Here is an 18,169-nt window from a genome sequence, read left to right on the forward strand (position 1 = left end):
TTTTTTTTTTTTTTAACCTTCCCCTCCCCTGTGGTCTTCTGTTAAGTTTCTCAAAGAGCACTGTTTTCTGATTAGGCATTAATTTTTTCTCTCTCTTAGCTTTTACCTCCTTTCTTTTAACTGTGCCGACATTGATTTTTTTTTTTCCTTCCCAAGCCCATTTTCCAGAAGGGAACAGGGTAGGGGTGGCTGTGTGTGTGTGTGTGTGTGTGTGTGTGTGTGTGTGTGTGTGTGTTTCAAGGACTTCCCGACGGCTCACTGTGGAACAAGGCTGTGCCTGGCGGAGGCATGCAAGCTGGGCACTGGGCGCCGTGATTCTCTTCCACTCGAGGCTCACGTTGTCGCCTTAACGGCGTTAAGGGTCATACACGTCTTTGAGGTCACTCACACCTTGTCTTCAGCAGTGTGGGTCAACTCTGCCAGATGCAGAGGGTTCTAGCCGGTAGGGCCTGAATTCACCGGGCGGTAGGGGAGGGTTTTGGAGAATTTGGCGGATCTTGGTACCCACAGGGCCGGGTGCAGATGCGGAACGGGGCTACACTGTGTTCTCAGGGCACACGATGGGGTGGAAGAGGACGGGCCTATGACCGAGGTGTCCTCCTCTGTGTGGTCAAAGCTGGCAAGTTCGGGCTTGAGTGCAGCAGCTGGTTCGCAGGTGGAAGGTGCTCCTCAGGAGCAGAGGCTCTGGCAGCGTGGGCAGATGTGAGACGTGACAGCAGGGAGCGGTCCGGCTGTGGGCAGGCCGTTCCGATCCTCTAAGCTGCTGCTGAGTGGCCTGTGCTCGGGGCATTTGGCCGTGGGGCTGGGGTTGGGGTGAGCCTCACGGGGACCCACCTGTGGGCAGGGAGCTACCCGGGGGCTCAGGGGCAGGAGTGAGATAAAGACTAGTTGTTTTTTTAAGTCTGTTTGTTTTGAGAGAGAGAGAGCAGGGGAGGGGCAGAGGGAGAGAGGGAGAGAGAGAATCCCAAGCAGGCTTCACACTGTCAGTGCAGAGCACGATGTGGGGCTCAAACCCTCAAACCGTGAGATCATGACCTGGCCTGAAACCAAGAGTTGGGTGTTTAACCGACTGAGCCCCCCCGGCTGCACCGAGACCAATTTTTAATAAAAAATTTCGACATGCAATCAGGATTTTCAAGTGTCTTGAGAAATGAGTGTGTGAATAGTTACTGTGGGCAGCAGGGCTGGGCAAGGGATGATCCCGTGTTCACATAATGGGGCCCAGTTAACACTTTGGATGGGCTTTGGGGCCTGGTTGCTACGTTCTCATTAAGTTGCTTTCTGCCCTTCTCCCTGGTGGATTTTTACAGGGCCTGTAATTTATGGCTCCTTGTAATCGAGAAATCAATGATCCAACAGGTTTTCATAGGAAAACTTCAGGGAACTAATTGAGAAGGCATTACGTGATAAAAGAGGGCATCTGGAAAACCATGAGCTACGTACTTTTTAATTAAAGAGTGGTTAATGCCCGCTCCAGGTTCTACAGACATTATCCTTAATATAATAACAGTGTACGAGCTGGAGGAAAGTAAGTTCCCTCAGCCTTTTCAAAAGGCCTAAAGAAGACTCTTTAAAAAATTTTTTTTAATGTTTATTTTTGAAAGAGACAGAGACAGAGTGTGAGCAGGGGAGGGGCAGAGAGAGAGGGAGACACAGAATCGAAAGCAGGCTCCAGGCTCTGAGCTGTCAGCACAGAGCCCGATCAGGGCTCGAACCCACTAACTGTGAGATCATGACCTGAGCCGAAGTCGGACGCTCAACTCACTGAGCCACCAGGCACCCCAGGCCTAAAGAAGACCTTAAAAGTGTGTGGCATACTGTGGAAATGTTGTCCTAAGACATGGTGTTCCGAAAAGCCCCAGCTAATAGCATATGAAAACATTCTGTATTCTCCCCACCGTGTGTTTCCCTTAAGGGAAAGGAATAAGGTCACACTAGAACCAGTCGATAACAGCACCTGCTTTCTGCTAACAAAGACCAAGCAAACAGGCTGCACAGGCCTTTGCACCAAACTCGGTGTGTTTCCCGAATGAACTTCCAGAATGTTCTCAGCTAGAGACGATCCATCACCCCATGCCTTGCTTCCCTTTCCTCTTAACGCTGAGCGTGCTGGCTGCATCGTCCTAGGGGGAGCCTCTCGGGCAGAGGGACGAGAGAATGAGTCCAACCTCGCCTAGTGAGAGAACCGCCCTGGGTCTGCACCGTGCGGTGAAACACGAACACCAATTAAGAGCATTGCTTTGCTTTTGAATCCCTGTTGTGACACGTGACCGCTTGACTTCCCTTGTGACTCTGGACCCGTTACTTCACTTCGCACGTCACGCTTCCTGTGTGAAATGCAGACGTGGACGGTCTCTACCCTGTGGAAACGCATTAAGGCTGAATGGAGGTAATTCATACAGGTGTCTCTGCACAGGGCCTGCTGCATGGAAGCACTCAATGTAGATACTGTTATTACTGATGCGCTTTGCAGAGGCCCCATTCGGAGAATCTCAGCTGTGCTTATGCTGCAGGAGAGGAAGAGGCATATTCTCCATTGGCATCGGGGGACCTTGAGCCATACTTAAATTAACTTATTAAGGCATGGCACGGTATAGGCAAGTGCACGTGTATCTGAAGGGGAGAACTTGACGAATTTTTAAATATCTTTATACCTGTGTCGTCGCGCCCAGATCAAGAAATGGAGCGTTTGCAACACCCTAGTTTCCTCCCACTGAAGAAATAACGCCGTTCTGGCTTCTGTCACGATTATACTTTTGCTTTTTATTTGTAATTTTACATGAATGGAGTCGTATGGCACGTACCCACACGTGTCTGGCCTCCCTCATACGGCATCATGTCGGAGAGATTTGACAAGTTGGCGGGTCTGACATAATTTAGGCTTTGACGTCCCTGTAAGTTGTATTCTTTGGAACAAGTCGTCCCGTACTGGGACACCACAGTGAATTCGGTGGCATGAGGCATTGTTCCTGGCTCAGAAATTCCCCAGCTGTCCCTAAAAGGTTTTCAGGGCTGTCCCTCCCTCACCGAGCCCACATCCGGAGGGTGGGGGGGGGGGCAGTTGTCTGGTATACCTGTCACCTACCTTCCGCCCCCCACCCCCATCACCTGCTGGCGTTGCCTGGCTAGGAACAGGTGCGGGTGGGTGCGAGTGGCCGTCCAGGCTGGTGTCTGTGCTGTCACACTTGCAGATTCGTGCAGATGCCCCTTTCTGCTGGGGCAGCGGCCTGAAGCCAGAGTGACACAGAGAGCTTCTGTCCTTGAGGCTGCAGCCTGCCTCTGGAAGTGATAGCATCGGGACTGGGTTCCCGAGGATTGTCCTACCCACAGAGCGCTCGTTTGATGAAATGGGAAGCAGGCAGGTGGTAGATCGATATTTCCCGTCTTCACCCGTCCTCGTAGGGCTTTTTCGAGTATTTCATCCTGGCCCACTTTCCACGAAGACCTTTAAGGTCACCCTTCCAATGGCTTCTAGAGGAGGTGTCTGGAAAACGAATAACCCTGAGGCCAGTAAAGCACAGCTGTGATGTAGGCTGCGTTTAATGAGTCACATAAAAGGCGCACTATGGATCATGCAGGGGCCGAGGCGGCTTCTGGTGCAGGAAAGCAGTGCCGAAGCCAACTGGGTAACCGTGTGGTTCGGGGCAAACCGGCTGGTAGTCAGGCAGCCCTCGTCTTGCTTCTGCTCTGAATTAGCTCGTAATTTAACAACGGTTTTCAGCATCCTTGCCGTCAGACTTCAGCGTCAGATTCTCCATTTGTTTTGAAAAACAAGGTGACTGTGTTGCATGATCCGGATGCCTTCCGCTTTGAAATTGTTGGGTTTTTTGTTTGTTTGTTTGTTTATTTATTTATTTTTTTAAACTACAGCTAGAATAGTCCACACTGCAGAGTGCTAATTGGATCATTCCGATTCTCAAGGCGGACCTGCCAGCAGCACAGTAAACTGTTACTTAGAGAATCATAGAGTTTTACAGCTGCCGTGGACCTTGGCTCAACGCCTCGTTTTACGAGTCAAGGAAACGGAGACTCTGGATGTATAAGTGACCAACTCAAGGACACCCAGACAGATGTTTGAAAAAACTAAGACTGCTGCACTCCAATTTCAGGCTGCCCCTCTGAGATATAGCTGCCTGCTCCTTTCAAGAGAATCACCCAGAAAATGATCTCCTTTCCTCGTAATCCTGCTTCTGCTGTTAAACCTTCGTAGACCATACTAGACCCAAGGGAATGACTTAATATCGCTGAGTTGCTTCCTTAGCTCATTCTTAACTTAGCACCTTCAGGACTTAAGAATTAGCTATGCCGATGGCATTTATACACGTGATTATTATCACACTAGGAACGACATTTTTCCTTCAAAGTCCGGGCGGAACATGGTAGCTGATGTTAAAATGGCGCTGACTTCCCATTTGGTGAGCATGTCCTTGCAATGGAAGCATCCTGACATTTGGTTGCATCAGTCATACAAGGTGGTTAACCCGTGTTCGGTGAAGGGCTTGTGGTCCAGAAACTCGTTAGCCCGCCAGCCTCTGGGGTAAATTCTTTTGTCATTGCTCATGGTGGTTTTGGAGTTTATCCCAGGGAGGACCTGTTCACAGGCAAATGGCTGAAGGCCGGTCGGTTCTAGGAAGCAGAGTCTTGAATTGTGCAGTTTGTTCTTTCTCTGTGGCCGTTGTGGCGGTCAGTCACGTCGCCCGTGTCTCCTTCTGGGAAGGAGGAAGGCAGCCCTCACCATCCATCCTCGCCTGTAGTGCACTGAAACTTTAAACTTGGGGCCTCCAAAGTTTATTATGGGGACAGATTTAAAAGTCTGTTCCAGGCTAGTCTTTCTTGGTGGGAAGTCATTTCTTTCTTTTTTTTTTTAAAGTTAGCGAAACTTGGGGCACCTGGAATGCTCAGTCCTCTAAGCGTCCGGCTTCGGCTCGGGTCGTGATCTCACAGTTCATGGGTTCGAGTCCTGCGTCAGGCTCTGTGCTGACAGCTCAGAGCCTGGAGCCTGCTTCGGACTCTCTGTCTCCCTCTCTCTCTCTGCTCCTCCCCGACATGCACTTTGTCTCTCTCAAAATAAGTGGACGTCAAAAAAAAAAAAAAAAAAAAGGAGACTCTACATTGACAAGAAAAAGTTAGCGAAACTCTTTGTCTTGCACAAAGTAGTCTTTTATTTTTGTGGGTTTTCGTTGTTGTTGTCGTTGTTGTGTGTGTGTGCATTTAGCGTTTGTTAGGTGTAGGGAAATACAGAAGGTGTGTCTTCCCAGACCTTGTGGGTTTGCTGGAATAAGCTTCCTCTTACTGGCAACCATCGTGGGATAAAAGGAGGTTACGCACGCTTAGGAATCAGCGCCCATGTTCGTTTTCCCGTGGTGCGTGCATGGTCTTCGCCTGCATACATGTTGGTGTAACGTGTGCCTTGCCACCTTTCGAGGACGAGACACACAGAGGAAGAACAAAGCTTTAATAACTTGGACTCCAGGCAGGCGGGACAAGGCTGGGTGTTGAGTTAGTGGTGGGTTCTGACTTCCCCCAAATTAACCTAGGGTGAATTCCGATATAAGCGGGTAGCCATGCAGAACATGCCTTGATTTCGTGTTGCAGAGGTCCTTGTACACCTGTCTGTACCCATCATGCCTTCTCCTCTGTGACCTTCTCAATTAGGTTCAGTTACTACCTTCAGTTAGGTAAGGAGCCCCTAATTTGGCGTGTGTTTTGTCTCTTCACTGCCCACGTTTAAGTGGATTCAAGATTTTTTTTTTTAAGTTAAAAATTCTGTTTCCTACACTCTGATCTGTCACTTCCCTCAGTGACCAGTTGATTTTCAAATTCTTACTGTCTCTTGCTACTTTTCCCTATGCCCTTTAGCTCTTACAATCTGACTTCGCACACCTCCTTTGCCCTGCCCCAGCCTTGCCTTTGACGGGTGTCCTTTTTAAGAATTTGAGTTATACTCCCGAAATCAAACCCAGACTCTCACGTGACTCATTCCGTGTCTGTAAAATTGTGTACTTGTAAAATCCTAAGGCGTTATGATGCTATGGATGGGGTCACAGTTGACTCTTTCCTTTCTTGGATGCCATTGACCGCCTGTTTGTGTGTGATTTCTGAGTTCAAAATGCCTCTCCAACTTGTGTTTTCTCTACTGTTTCCATTGCTGGGGAGGCGGAGGGCTGGGTCCGTGGCCCTGACAGGCATTTGGAATTATAGCAAGTCAGAGTGGGAAGGACATGTAGGGATTCTGTTTTTTCAGGTGAGGAGCCCCAGCCCCAGAGAGGAACAGGGTCTTACCCAAGATCACACAGCCAAGGCGGTAGCAAAGCCAAGTGCCTGTTCTTTGCCCTTAAGCTTAGTTAAGACATTTTTACATCTAATCTGTGGGAAGGAAAAGTATGAGAGAAATGTTTGAATGAATTTTTAATACTAGTAGTAATAATAATATATTAATAACGAAGTCTTTGTAGAGTCTCATTTCCAAACTTCTTTTAAAAGTCTTTTTTCTTAAACCCTTATGACAAACCTAATTTTCCTTCTCCTTAATGTAACTATTGACTTATGCATTTTTTTTTTCCTAAGGAGAAGAAATCTGTTTGCTGTGAGTACGTCTTTCTCGAAGGAACTTCTTCTGAACTTTTCACGAATATCTTGGCGATGAGCTTCCTGGTGGTTCAGCTGTTGGCAGGCCTCAAGAAATATCACTTGACATTTCCAAGTTATTTATGTAATAGTTTGTAACTTGGGAAGTGTATACCAACTTCTGAAATTTCTGGTGGAGGAAGATAGACACAGCCCTCGCACGTATAGGGTATTGTCAGCTACTTCCCCGGTCAAAATGAACGCTCGCGTATTCTCCAGATAGGAGAGTTTCCGTGTTGTTTCTGGCCTGTGTGGCTAATGTTTTTAAGCAGCACGCCATTTGAGCTTGAATAGCTCATTCCTTTGTTAGTGAGTAATCTTGGTCAAACGCAGTTATGCTCCTTAAATATTCCAAAGATTTAGCGATCTAATGAGAAAGCGAGCTCATGGTCTGTGAGGAGAAGACAAGAATGTGTTAATTGGGATAACTCGTACTCTGTTCCCAGTCGAGGCACAGAGCAAATACATGAATGTTGTGCATGCGGCGGGACATGCTGTTCTGACCGGCTCTGGCACACGTGAACTCTGAATTTCATTATCATTGAGCTTTTTGCAAATCAGCTGTTTCTCAAGCATGAAAGAATGGGGTCTGTTATTGGAGACTCGGGCTCTGGCTTTTGAACTATGCAGACACTTTCCTCTTCTAACGCTGTCTTCCTAGACTCATTTTGGGGGGGGGGGGGGTACTGTGTATTATTATTATTTTTTGTCACTTTCACCTGGTAGGTTAGATGGTGGGATGGGTATGGGTGGCGTAAAGGTCAAGACAGCCCCAAATGCAGCTTCCCCGACGAGTCACGAGTGCTGAGAGACGGGTCCCGTCCTGACAATGCCCTTGCTGTCTGTGCTCAGACATCCCTTCTCCCTGAGAGCAGGCTGGTCCCTGCTCAGAGATGCTCTGTCTTCAAGCACCGCGAGACTGGGTCACTTCAGGCAACTCCACTGCGTCACCCTCTTCGCTTGGATAAAAGTAAGTGCGCTCACCTCTCAACCTCTCATCTCTGCCGCCGAACACGAGTTCCTCTGCAGTGGATGCCAGGGCTGGTATTCTGCTGTGGCAAAGGTAGAGGTCTCGTTCGTGTCTGCCATCTTGGAAAAATGCGGGACTTGGGACAAGGAGCTGTACTGGTAGCCTTCCTGTGAGGATGAGGTGGGGGCTGGGGGGAGCCGTCTCGTTTCTTTCTTTGGTCAAGGAGAAAAACCAGAGATTGAGAGAGCCACAAAAAAGAGGTGAGTTTATGTGTAGGCCAGGGGAGAGAGAGAGAGAGAGAGAGAGAGAGAGCCATGTCCGGCAAGAAAAGACATAGGGCTGGATGTGGAGGCAATAATGGAATTTATTCCCTATCATGAGGGATTTTAAGCATTATGTTTGGATTGGCTTATTTGGAGTTTGGAAATGTTTCCTTTTGTTGGGCCAATTCTGGCCTACGTCGCAAAAGTGCAGGCATGGCTTGCAAAGAGGCTCCTGACGGACTAAGGCTCTGTGAGGCTCGGGTCATTCCATGGACACACCGTATTTTCTTGGATCTGGATTGGGGGGGAGCCGAGGAATTCTTGAGGGCTCTTTCGGGTGGTGGGAAAATCGCTGTGCCAGGCAGATGCCTGGGGCCAGGTAGAGAAGTTTCTTGAAAGTGTCTGTTGTGTTGCTCTGTATATTGAGTTACTGTTTATAACGCTCTTCGTATGAGTTATGTAAGCTTCTGTAGGGCCGCCAACTGTCCCGGTTTTCTTGGGACCAAGATGGCCCAGGCAGACTGGACTTGTCCTCCACCTTCACAGCCTGGACTTGACTGTCCCCTCTTGGGCTGCGGTTACCAAGTGGGATCTGTGGTCCCGAGGCGGGTGCTGCTGGCTGCTGTACTTGGTAGGACATTCCAAGGGCGAGTGGGGGACAAGCATGTGGCTGTTAGGGATGCCCCACGTGGATGTCCTCTGGGCACTGCCTCCCAGTGAATTTCCGGGCCTGGTTTTACCTACGTGTCCTTTCTCGTGGCTCTTCTCCAATGGCAGACATTGCGCAAAGTGTCCCAGTTCTTGGACCATCACCCTCTGCCTCTTACGCCCCGTGTCTCTCCCCTGTCATTCATGCGAGCCCTTGTTTGTGTTCTAGTTCAGTCATTATGTCATCAGGGGAGCCCCTGATGCTGTCCTTGCCTTCCCTTCCCACCCAGGTGAGACTTGGTCTGCTTGCTTGCTGGCTTCCTTCCTTTAGCATCTTAGGAATTATTTTCTTACAGCATTTCCTGCCTCCTGAGCGGACTGTGACCTTCCTGGGTGGTGGCGGGGATTGTAGGAGGGCGGGGGGTGAGGAGAGGAGAAGGCGGCTGTGGTCTGAGTGGGCACTTGGGCAGTTTGAACTTCTAGTGCTCATCTGGGTGGCTCGTTTATCCAAACAGCAAACCCTGTGGGGATGCTGCATCACAAACGGTTCCAAGAAACCCAGTCCAGGATCTGAGGTTTGGAGCACTTTCTGCTGAGCCTCACGTCCCCGGGGTCAGCAATGATAGTCCTGGACAGTGACTGATGGCCTTTAATATTGCCTCTTCCCAGAAGTGATTCCAGTCTCTTCGTCATTCTGCACACACACAATTGTTTTGGACAGGTTTCCACTTCTGAAAGTTAATAACGTGTGGCTGCTTACATGAATACATTCGAGTTGTGTAGAAATTAACGAACATCACATAACGTATGCCTCCCTTCCCAGGGCTGGGTCTAGCTAATGAAGTACTTTCTCCATCAGTCTTCCCTCATCCCCTTGGAGGTTCTCCCATCGATTACTCATCCTCAGCCCCCAGCACGGTGATAATTTCCTCCCTTGACTCTCCCTCTAGGCTCTGAGCCCCTTAGGGGCAGGGGCTTCTGCGTCTTTTCGCCATTATACTCTCAGATCTGACTCACAGCCTGGCACAGAGTAAATGCCTGGCGGACATTTATTTGTTGAAGGTTCTATCCCTTGTCAGAAACCTTAAGCGGGCCCCATGTGTGCCCTCCTCTGAGAGTTCAACCCCTGAACAACATTGACGTCCTTACGTAGCTTGGCCTGGGCTACCTGGCTTCTCTTGTCCCTCATTTCTTTTTTTTTTTTTTCTTTCAACTTTATTTATTTCAAGAGAGAGAGAGAGAGAAAGAGAATCTCAAGCAGGCGCCATGCTGTCAGCACAGAGCCTGATGCAGGGCTCGATCCCATGTGAGATCATGACCTGAGTGGAAATCAAGAGTCAGATGCTTAACTGACTGAGCCACCCAGGCACTCTTCCCCCATTTCTCTCATGTGCCCAGTGCTGTAACCAAACCGGACCTGCCTTCTTGAACCTTTGCCTACGCCGGACCCTTGGCATGCCAAGCTCATCGGTGAACATCTGTGACTCCTGCAATGCCCACCATAGGTACTGTCTCCTCCATCCGTCTCCAGGGAGGTCGTCAGTGTATAGTCTTTTTTTTTTCCTGCTCTTTGGTGAACAGCAGCTCATTCTTGCTTGGGACCCCAAGGCTTCATTTGGGTTTGTAATTATTTACATGGACATCTTCTTTCTTCTGGATTGAGAGCAATTCTGGAGCAGGCCTGTGTGACTTCTCTGTGTCTCCCGTGGACACAGAGTGAATAGAAGGTCTATTTCCAGGGGTGACGAGACTTGACAAAATTCTGATTATACCTTTGTTTCTGGGTTTTCTTTAAGGAATAAGAGAAATTCTTCAAAAATGTTCATTATCCTTTGTCATAACAGAGTCTATCCGGATTTCTTTCTTGTGTGTATGTGTGTTCAGTCCTGTGTGTTCAATCCTGTTCTACCTGAAACTGAGGAAATAATTTCTTTCTTCCAAACACTGTTAGTCCAGAGGCTTGGATGGAGAGTCACATCATTCTCTTTTTGGACACTGTTCTGCCTCTAATTCTCTGCTCTTTCCACATGGCAGGTCACCAAGGACAGTACTCCTAGTCCACTTAGATGATGCCTTCTCTTGATCCCTTCCCTCTGGCATTTAATGCTGACAAGCTTTTAATTCTGCCAAGTTCAAAATGGTCGAGCAGAGTTTCCTTTCTGATCAGGACAAGGCAAGGTTTTGGACTCAAAATTTTTCCTGTATATTAGGTTTACGCTACATTAAAATATACACGTATCGAATAGAGCAGTGATGTGTTAAATGTATGCATTAAATGCAGCCATGCTCCATTTAAAAACCTAATCCCAAACACGCTGTGCCCACGAAAGATAAATGATGCTTTGCACTGTGGCCTTTGTGTTTGGCGTCCGTGCTGGCAGCTGCAGGAAGTCTAAGGAGGGTTATTCATTCAGGGACTCATTCAGACGTTCCCCTCAGCAAATATCGAGGGACTCTCTACAGCGTGCCAGACACTGTGCTGGGTGTGGGATGAATAATAATGTGAGAAAGGATTGTCTCCAGGGTACCTCATGCAATTCCAGTTGAAGACTAGAGAAGTGGGGGCTTTTTCTTTTTTGGAGAAGATTATAAGATATAGATAAGATTCTAGTTGCCCTTCAGTAAGTGACCTCCATGTACAGGCATATTGCGTGTGCGTTATAGTTACAGCTACTTTGCAAAACAATTGTGTTTGCTTCAGGAGCACATCTACTAAATTACCAATACAGAGAGTATTAGCATGGCCCCTGTAAGGTGAGATGAAGTTTGTGGAGAGTTGAAAACAAAACAAAACAAAACAAACCCAAGAGCTAATATATGGGAAGAGAGAGAATAAGGTATAGAGGAGAAGGATGGGAGCTAAACTTCTTCCTATTCATCTGTCTTAGACATTTTACTCTGGAATCTGCAGAAGTTTTTACAAAATTGTAAAATGACATTAGATTTAAAAAGTATAATCTCTACAAATCGAAAATAAAGAAACAAAGCTAAAGAAAAATCTGTGCTTTCATTTGGTGGCATTAACCGCACAGAGAGAAGAATTATTCCAAGTGACTTTAACACATATAAGTTTGACTCTATGTGAGTATATCCAAGGACAAAGAGAACTAAAAACGATAAAACTTTCGATGGTAATCTTATTGTGGGTGGCAGCATTTGAAATGCTGCCTGAGACCACTGTGTGGGTATTGTGGGATAAAGCAAATGAACAATGCAAAAGTGATCATCCAATATATTTCTGGTATTCTTGAGAGCCCAGCTTCTTGGTGTGGGAGAAATGAGAGATGGGTGTAAAAGAGAAATGAAAACTTGATAGTCCTAAAGTTGAACTGTAAGTATCTGTAAGAACCCCTGAGGAATTTGATCTTAAACAAAAGTAACAAAATAGGATGTGTTTTCTAGCTCCATTCACTGAAAAGTCTTAGAAACAATGACCAAATGACTAGCTTACCTGCAACGGCACCCCTAGTGCCCAGATTATGGTCTCTAAATATCATTTCCCACTTAGCAGGACCTGGGACTCATGGGACAATGGCTCGGGGATGGAAATCTGCAAAATGAGACTGGAAACATTATGTAATTAACTCTGGTAATCAGGATTCCTAGAACTTCATCACAAGGACTCAGGAGCCAACTTGGCATAGGCTCTTACGAGCATAAAATGGGACAGTCTGGGCATCAATAAGAATAAAAACGACATGGCGGCGCCTGGGTGGCTCAGTCAGTTGAGCGTCCGACTTCGGCTCAGGTCATGATCTCACAGCTTGTGAGTTCGAGCCCCGCGTCAGGCTCTGTGCTGACAGCTCAGAGCCTGGAGCCTGCTTCTGCTTCTGTGTCTCCCTCTCTCTCTGGGACTCATTCTAACCCACTCAATCCTAACCCACTCACATTCTGTCTCTGTCTCTGTCAAAAATAAATAAACAATAAAAAAAAATAATGAAAACGAGAAAGGATTTAAATATATGAACTGTGTTTAATTCCCTAAATTAATAATGATAGTGAAATGCATTAATCAGTGTTGGTGGGTGCAGTCGTACCACTGAGTGACCAGTGGTAAACGAGGAAAATATGTCTTTACAGAAGTATTCCATTTATTAAAGAAGGGATGATAGAATGAGATGATCATTTTGCAACTGCCAAGGCACTGATGGTTCTAAGCGCAGTATATCAATACCTGCTAATGAGATCACAAAAAGAGACACCTAAACATTGTGTGTCTCTTGATGAAAAACACAATACCATCTATGAAGTACTCTTGCCCTCTGTGGTTCCTACCCCACCCCCCACCCCCGCCCCATGTAAAAATCATGGCTCCAGATCTAACATCCAGTTACAAGGAATCCAGCATTCAGAGAAATGTGTTAAACCAAGCCATGGTTCTGCAACCACCAATATCCAGACAGTGGGAAACATTACAGGACAAACAGCCCAGTTTCTTCAACAAATATATTTTAAAGGAAAAAAAAAAACACAACAAAAAAAGAAAAGAGTAGATGGGGAACTGAAATGATCAAATGAAACTTAAAAGATACATCAAGCATTTGTAATATATGGACCCTAGTTGGATCCTGACTTTAACTAACTAACTAACTAACTAACTAACTAACTAACTAACTAACAGGAGTTACAATACCATTGATGATATAAGAAGATTGGAAAATTAATATTTTATTGTCAATTGCTAATTTTTAAGCTGCGAAAACAGTATCATGATCATGTTAAGGAAGAATATCTTTTATAGATGCCTATGAAAATATTTACTGATGCAATGACACGATGTTTTGTATTTGCTACAAAATAATGGGGGAAGGAGGGTAGTGGGTGAGTCAAGATTGGCTTTGGGTTGTTGATGGGGGCGCTGAGTGAGTGGCCCTTGGGGTTCCTTATACCATTCTATCTTTACACTTGAAAATGTCCAGAGTAAAAATTAAAAAAAAAAAATAGCAATTACAGAACAAACAACAAGAAAATAAACCCTATGTTTATTTATGAAACCCAACGTTCCTATGAGGTGGTGTCATTGCATTATTAGTAAGGAGCCTGCAGGTCTGGAGGAGGCAATGACCTCACCAAACCCAGGTCTTGCTCAAGGGAAAACATCTTTACTTCTCATTGCCCTAGATCACATACCTAAAATTAAACAATGCAATTTAAACTATATCAGATTCTCAAGAAAATCAATCAATTTAGCAGCAAAACATTTTATAATTAGTTGCCTCTTCTATAGGTGTTTCTTAAATGTGTGGCCCCTGACCTCTGTCACATTGAAATATGAGAGAAAATAGTTCTCTGTTTTGTCCAACATTGCAAGTATCGTAAAGTAAAGTTTAATTTTATTCGTATTCCATTGGGCCTGGTAAAAGCATCCCATAATGGTTCACACATTCTGACACTAGCACATGTTTGAGAAGCATTGATTTAGGGGTTGGTGACAAAAGGTATTGGATTGTCAGCATTTACAAAGGTTAGTATGTGTCAGTGAGCCTTACACTCCAAATAGCTATGTTAAGCACTAAAATATTTTAATGACAGAAAATATGCCCTGCTATTGGCAGTGAAACTGTGTTACCATTAGCATATTTTACAAGTTGAGTCTATTTTGTGTTCTGACTTGAAGCAGCTTAATTTCCTGCCCCATTACAGGATAGTGCTCTTATAACATCAAGTAAGTGTCCCAAATTCAGCCCATTTTAAGACATGGATTTATAATGCCATGAACTTAGTGTAAACCTTTAGCTAAAATGTTTTAAAAGTATATTTTTTCCTCAGTGTTCAGTCTTACAATATTCTACTCATAGTTTTTAAGTTAAAAAAAAAAGACATCATTAAACTTGCCAGATTCTATTGTAGAATATTAGAATAAAAGCCTGCAAAATAAATGCAAAAAACATTTGTTCTTTCCCAGGTTCAGATGAGTATAGAAAAATATTTCTGTACAGCTTAGTTAGTGATTTTTATATTTTTATTTTTTAATCTTATAATTTATTTAAGTAAAAAATTTTTTTTAAATGTCTTTATTTTTGAGAGAGAGAGACAGAGACAGAGACAGAGTGCAAGCTGGGGAGGCGCATAGAAAGAGGGAGACACAGAATCCGAAGCAGGCTCCAGGCTCTGAGCTGTCAGCACAGAGCCTGACACGGGGCTCGAACCCACAAATTACGGGATCGCGACCTGAGCTGAAGTTGGACGTTTAACCAACTGAGCCACCCAGGCTCTCCATAATGTTGTAATTTATTTAGATGCAGCATATTTATTCTTTAATTTAGCAAAGTGGACTGGACCCGGGATTGGAGCTATTTAGCATCGCTGTAGGAGGTTGCCTTGAAGCTCAGTTTTGCCTGCCATGCGTGATCTTGCGGCTAGGCTCTACACCTGCTAGGGCCAACTGTTGCCACGTGCCATAGGAAATCTTACTGTAAACAATCAGAGTTCATCTGATCAGCAATATCATTAAACGCCCGGCAGGCCTTATCATTCGTGAGTGTTTTGTGGTGTTGGACCCAACGGCCATGTTGTCTTATCCATATGTGCACCCTGGTGATTCAGACTCATGCATTCCTTAGTAAAGGATTTGGGTGAATAAGGTTCCTTGCCCCAGGGGTCTTTGAGAGATCTCCCTTCCCAACTCCTAATTCAGCCACTCGGTTATTACCCAGATCCAGATAGATCAGCCTCTCAAAGAAATACAAGCAAGGAATACCCCCGAACCTATAAAACGTTCTGCAGTTTGCGAGAAGGGGACCTCCACTTCTCTAAACGCTCCTAGATGTTGGCTTCCTGCAAAATAGGTGTACAGCCAGAAACCTAAGAAACATGGGACACTGACTTGTCTTTTTACAAGAGGTTGCCCCCGTGAAACTAGCTTAGACCAGTTTACTAGCTTAGACTAGACTAGGAGGCAGGGTGGCCTGAGGTGACAAAGGCTGGAAAGGGAGAGGCATGATTTCGGGTGAAATCAAGACGCAGGAGAAACCGAGCGTTCTGGAGTCAGCAAGACATCAAAGCTGTGGAGACAAGTGTCAATAGTCCAGTCACACAAGAAAAGGACAGGGAGATAAAATTGATGACAAGGAGACTGTAACTATGTTGTAGAGATGGCAGAGAGCCAACCGATGGACTCAAGAAAGAGGTGAGACGGAAGAGACGAAAAAATGAAGTAAAAGTCTTAAGACATCTTTGATTTACTAAGAGCTCGCGAGAAAAAGAATCCCCAGAACTCACTCACTGTGTTGATCAAGAGATGTATTGCATTGTGATTTCAAAAATCGAAGAAAAAAGAAAAAAAACAACTATGAAAAGTGGCATTTTAGAATTTAGGAAACACAGAGATAGAAAAAAAAATCAGATAAGGAAATTGACACAGGCCACATTCTCTGAGCCTACTGTGAATAGACATTAGGGGAGATATTTTGAGATACAAACTGTAAACGTTTAGAAATCTTAAGATATTCTCCTAAAGCAATTATCGACCAAGGAGAAAATACAAACTACAGTGATACACTGTGTAGGAAATAACAAAAATGAGAATATCTCAAAAGTTATAATGTCACTAGAATCTCTGGTGGAGAAGTGAATATTTTACCTCAAATACTTTCAGTAAATGTGAGCACTTAATATATTCAACAAGTGGTATTGGAACAATTGGTTAACTATTTAGAGAAAGTTAATTTAAACCTTTACCACATGCCAAAATAAATTCCAGATGGATTGAAGAGTTAAATAAAAATTAAACCATAAAAATATAAAAAGGCCATAAAAGTAGATGTTTCTCAAATTTCTAAAAATTACAATAAGAAACTCACAATGAAGGGAAAACGAAATGTATTGATGGATTGGTCTACTTAGAAGGCTTAAAACGGGTATTTGTCGAAAAACATTCAAATGAAAAATTGAAGAAAAATGACGTGTAATGGAAGTGATGTGAAACTGCTCACTATACAAAATAAAGTTTTTTCAGGTAGGCAAGAAAAATGGAAGGTAGTAGATGAATATTTTAAAGGAAAAGAATCCATTCTTCTGTTTGGAAAGCGAGTGGTTAGCAATCCCAAGGAGAGATCCAACTTATAAGCGATACGATGTGAATTCAAGCAATGACCAAAGAGCATTTTTACCCGTAACATTAAAGGAAAGAAAAAGTATGAAAACCCCGTGGTGGAGTTTGCGGGGGCAGAGATTAGGTGTCTCGTGCTACTGAAATAAATACAGGGCTTTCGATAAGCAGCTTTGCAACATATCAAGACCCTCAAAACTATCTTTACTTTCGGATCCAGCAAAATGCCTTTCCTGGGACTTTTCTCAGGGGAATGCTCTAAGTGAAACAAAATGTTTTATGCAAAAATACATTAATATCATCGTTATTTATAACATGTGAAACTCAGAAACAGTCCAAATCTTTGTAAAGAAATGGCTGAGTAAATTATGGGATCTCTAAGATGGAATATTACAAATTTTTATTATATTTACACTTTTGAAATAACATGGGGAATGTTAATATTACATCCATAACTTAAAAGATCAGGTCATAAAATCTTACAAGTCTCCAATTTTATTCATAACATGAACAGAAAGAAAACATCAAGAGACACCTCAAAATGTTAACAGTGGTTGTCTTTGGATGGTGGAATTATGAATGTTTTAAATTTCCTTTTCAGTGGCTTTCTCAGGTTTTCTGCAAGGGAGGATATAATACTTTGATCTGGAGGACATGATAAATACTCTTTCTAAGTAGTGATGAAGGAGCACTCCGGAGGAGTGACTAACCCCTGTGCAGGCTGGGGGCGATTTCCACAAACAGGAAGGATGGGGGAGTTGACCTCCAGGACTAAATACTTATTTAAGAGTGTCTACCTTTTTCTGTGTCTGGTGGGGAGTCCCCTTCTAGTTTTTCTTTGAGGAACTTCACTAAGAGATGCTGACAGAGCTTAACTTCCCATTTTTCTTTTATAGAGAAAACTGTGTTGTCTTGTGGAACCCCCCCCCCCGCCCTTTTTTTTAAATTCCTTTTTCAGAACAGGTAAGTCTACAGGATTCATGCTTGGGCAGTGCATGTACTCAGGTGTTCATTTTCACCTGCACAAACCCACATACGCCCATGCCCCTCCTTCGAACGTTTGGGTGAAACCTTTTAGTAAGGTCAGTATGAATACTCATCTATCAGTACAAAACTGGTCAAGAGTTGGTTTGAAATCATAACTTGCTTTACTCCTTAAAGTTGCTCAGATCAAATCATTTAATGGAATATTTTTGTGAGTAAAAAAAGGTATAGGGGCGCCTGGGTGGCTGAGTCGGTTAAGCGCCCAACTTCAGCTCAGGTCATGATCTCACGGTTTGAGTTCAAGCCCCACGTGGGGCTCTGTGCTGACAGCTCAGAGCCTGGAGCCTGCTTCGGATTCTGTGTCTCCCGCTCTCTCTCTGTCCCTCCCCCGCTTGTGCTCTGCCGCTCTCTCTCAAAAATAAATAAGCATTAAAAAAATTAAAAAAAATTCACTGGGAATAAATACTGTACCCCTGTGGATCTCCATTGGAAAAAGACCACCCAGGACTATGGTTTGGCTTTCATCTCTGAGGGACAGAATTGTCACAGAGCAGGGCACCTAGTGGAGTGGTTGGTACCTGAGCTACAGGTCCTCACCTTTTTCTTTAAGAGATGCATGATGTCTAA

General features: G+C 44.7%; 1 protein-coding gene across 1 annotated transcript in view; it reads left to right on the forward strand.

Annotated features, from left to right (window-relative positions):
• ADAMTSL3 (ADAMTS like 3) overlaps window positions 1–18,169 on the forward strand; it is a 349,469-nt gene that overhangs the window by 48,332 nt on the left and 282,968 nt on the right.

This window comes from Panthera uncia, assembly GCF_023721935.1.
Source record: "Panthera uncia isolate 11264 chromosome B3 unlocalized genomic scaffold, Puncia_PCG_1.0 HiC_scaffold_2, whole genome shotgun sequence".
Taxonomy (NCBI): Eukaryota; Metazoa; Chordata; class Mammalia; order Carnivora; family Felidae; genus Panthera; species Panthera uncia.